At 34.8% G+C, this 3,381-nt stretch overlaps 1 pseudogene; it reads right to left on the reverse strand.

Moving 5' to 3' along the window:
• Window positions 1-2,115: 2,115 nt before the first annotated feature.
• On the reverse strand, window positions 2,116-2,790 carry LOC132364438 (small ribosomal subunit protein uS5-like; annotated as a pseudogene).
• Between the last annotated feature and the right edge of the window lie 591 nt (window positions 2,791-3,381).

The following is a 3,381-nucleotide window of genomic DNA, read 5'->3' on the forward strand; positions in this document are numbered from 1 at the left end:
ACTTTGATTACAATCTATGGTTGTAAATCCAGTCTTGTTCATCAGAGATATCAGTTATTAAAATATACATTTTAGTTAAATGGGTATTTGAATTTTTAAGAGAGAATCTATCTCAAACTTAAATAAGGACATTTAATAATTTTACAAAAAAGGCAATGAAAACAAATTCCTCCCAACAATGGCTTATTCATGTATATAAACACTGTTTAAAAAATGTTTTCATGGGGCTTCCCTGGTGGCGCAGGGGTTGAGAATCCGCCTGCCAATGCAGGGGACACGGGTTCGAGCCCTGGTCTGGGAAGCTCCCACATGCCGCGGAGCAACTGGGCCCGTGAGCCACAACTACTGAGCCTGAGCGTCTGGAGCCTCTGCTCCGCAACAAGAGAGGCCGCGATAGTGGGAGGCCCGCGCACCGTGATGAAGAGTGGCCCCCACTCGCCGCAACTGGAGAAAGCCCTCACACAGAAACGAAGACCCAACACAGCCAAAAATAAAAATAATAAATAAATAATAAATAAAAAATTAAAAAAAAAAAGTTTTCATGGAATATGCTTTAGAAACTTCAACATTTTAGTTGACCTATAATCCTTTAAGAATATTACAAAGTGGCTATAAACCTATAAACCAATGAGAAGTTTTAAATTAATTTAATCTATAGAGTGAATATTAAGACATTTTAGGTCTTAATCCATCAGATAGCATTTTCATTATGGTCAATAATTCAGAATCTATTGCGGTAGTACAAGTACTCAAAGGAGAAGGTAATCCAAAAATTAGTTTTATTTTTGTTTTGTATTCCCATATTTATATTGAACATGCTTGAACTTTTTTAGGGTTTATAGTAGCTCAAATTAAATAGTCAATTTTTTAAGGCTTAAGTTAGAACACTAGAAAACTTTTAGATTCTATTTTTCTTGCTCATTGCCTCAACTGAGTAATTAAAAACATCACTTTGCAAATGGATTGAATGATTAATCAATCTGAAAATTCACTCTCTACATAAATTAGGAATAGTACATCCTAATTTCTCTGCAAATGTGTATCATATGTGATAACAGTGGTGGGGGTGGGGGAAGAATAAAGGTTTTATAAACACATCAAAATTGTAGTTTGCTAGATGATTTCTGCGTGATTGAAATCTTCTATAAGCAAGGGAATAAGTAGAAAAGTACAACTCCTATTATTTTGGAAGCCAACATTAGTAGTTTATAGTTAAAAGATTTCTAATGCTGCTGAGTTTTATATTGTCATCAAAATTCTTATCATATAGAAAATGCTGTAGATAATGTCCAGAAGATTAACAAAGATATTAAAGACTTCCCTAAAATTAATTGATTTGAAAAGGGATTAATATCCACAGAGGAGAAAGTCCATTATCTCTTATTTAAATTCTGTTTATTGGAAATAAAATTATTGGTATATTGCCATATGGTTCCTTAAAAATCAATCATACCTACTATCAATTATTTGCCAAGTTTCACTGCCTAAATATATGAAAAATCTGGTTACACAGTGTTGGAGATGCCAAAACAAATTTGAGTTACAGCCTTAAGGGCCCAGAAACCCAATTTTGAATATTGTCTTACATTAAATTAGGTTCTGCTCACTACGATTTAAATTTTTAATTTCTCTCCCCAGTAGCCTAAACTTACTAGTTTGCCAAACATTCTTTCGTTTTCTTTATAGACAATTTATCTTAGATTTTTGTTAATTTGAATCATACTCCTATTTAAATATAGTGCCTAAAGTGAACAAAAGACCACACTCATTTTATTTATTTTTACATTTTAATTTTTTGTTTATGGCATGATTTTTTTTTTTAATTTTTATTTTATATTGGAATAGAGTTGATTTATAATGTATTAGTTTCAGGTGTACAGGAAAGTGATTCAGTTATACATATATCCATTCTTTTTCAGATTCTTTTCCCATATAGGTCATTACAGAATATTGAAGACCACACTCATTTTAATATTCAACAATAATAACAATATTAACCCATCTTAATCCACTTCTCTTTAGATTTAGCATAGTGACTTAAATGGGGTGTGAAGTTTTATTTATTTTTTAAACAAGCTTAATTTACTTTATTTTTCTTGTATTTAAAAAATGTGTGGTGGCCACAGCTGGTGCCTAGGTCCTCTATGTGGAAACTGTAATGTGGGTCTTTACAAGATGGTCAGTGAATTCCTGATAGGGAGGCTTAGTGAACACAGTCTCTTTCCAGAGGATGGGATGAGATATCTGTAGGTCTTGGAGATGGCATGTAAGGTGGACTTGGCGAAGTTATCCATGGTGGCACTGCAGACCCTGGATGAGATGTAGCAGTCATTGATACTAGCCATCAACTGCAACTTCTTGGGCAAAGGGGCTGAGACTATGCCAAGTCCCCTGGGGGTGGGGAAGAGGTATACCAGCACAGAGCCACAGCAGTGGGTTAGCTTGCAAGGGTCAGCGCAGGGCTTGCCAATCTCGTCCCCCCACTATCTTGTTGCACGGAGACTATGGCAAACTTGGCCCGAATAATGGCCCCATAAATTGCAATGGCTCCCTCCTTAGAGCACTTATCACTCAGAATGACATGTTGTTGTAATTCCCAATGGTGATAAATGCCTTGAACCTGGTCTGCTGGCCAGTGTAGATCTGCTTTTGCACAGGTATACTCTTCAGAATCTCCCCCTTCAGGAACACTTTCAGGAAAAAGTCAGTGATCTCTGATTCCTTGATGGACAGGGAGAGGCGATAGATTTCCTCCAGGGAGTAAATAAAAGATACCTGTGTAGATTTCATGGAAGGAGTAAGTTTTTAAGCAGGAAAGAAACTTAATTCTATTCTTCCATTTATAAAAGTAGGATTTCTGAGCCATATGTGTAAGAACTGCTATTTTTTGAAATGTCTTACAAGAGTAGCCCAGTGTTAAAACATTGGGAAAGTCAAACTGGTAATTAGAATCTTGTCACAGTAGTTGAACTTTCATACTGTTCTGAACACAGGGGCAGGGAAAGCTTCAAATTTTATATTAATATGTTAGATCATAGAGTCTGTACAATCTCCAACATTTATTTATTTAAATTTAACCCTTTTGACAAGCATATACACATGCACACATACATACATCACTTCAATAAAAACATATTGGAAAATGAGAAATGAGGAACTGAATAAGAAAATAAATTACTTATTTCAATAAATACAAGATGGAATATTTAGAAGTGAAGAATCAAGTGTATGGGTCATTGGATAAAAAGGGGTTCAGATGAGGTCATGCTTGAGTTTGAATGAGTGGGAAATAGTGATACATCTATTAGAATTATTGGACCAAAGACATGAAAAAATATCTTCAGACTAATTATGATAAAGATATATTACTTCTTAGGCTCT

This window comes from Balaenoptera ricei, chromosome 4 (assembly GCF_028023285.1).
Source record: "Balaenoptera ricei isolate mBalRic1 chromosome 4, mBalRic1.hap2, whole genome shotgun sequence".
Classification (NCBI taxonomy): Eukaryota; Metazoa; Chordata; class Mammalia; order Artiodactyla; family Balaenopteridae; genus Balaenoptera; species Balaenoptera ricei.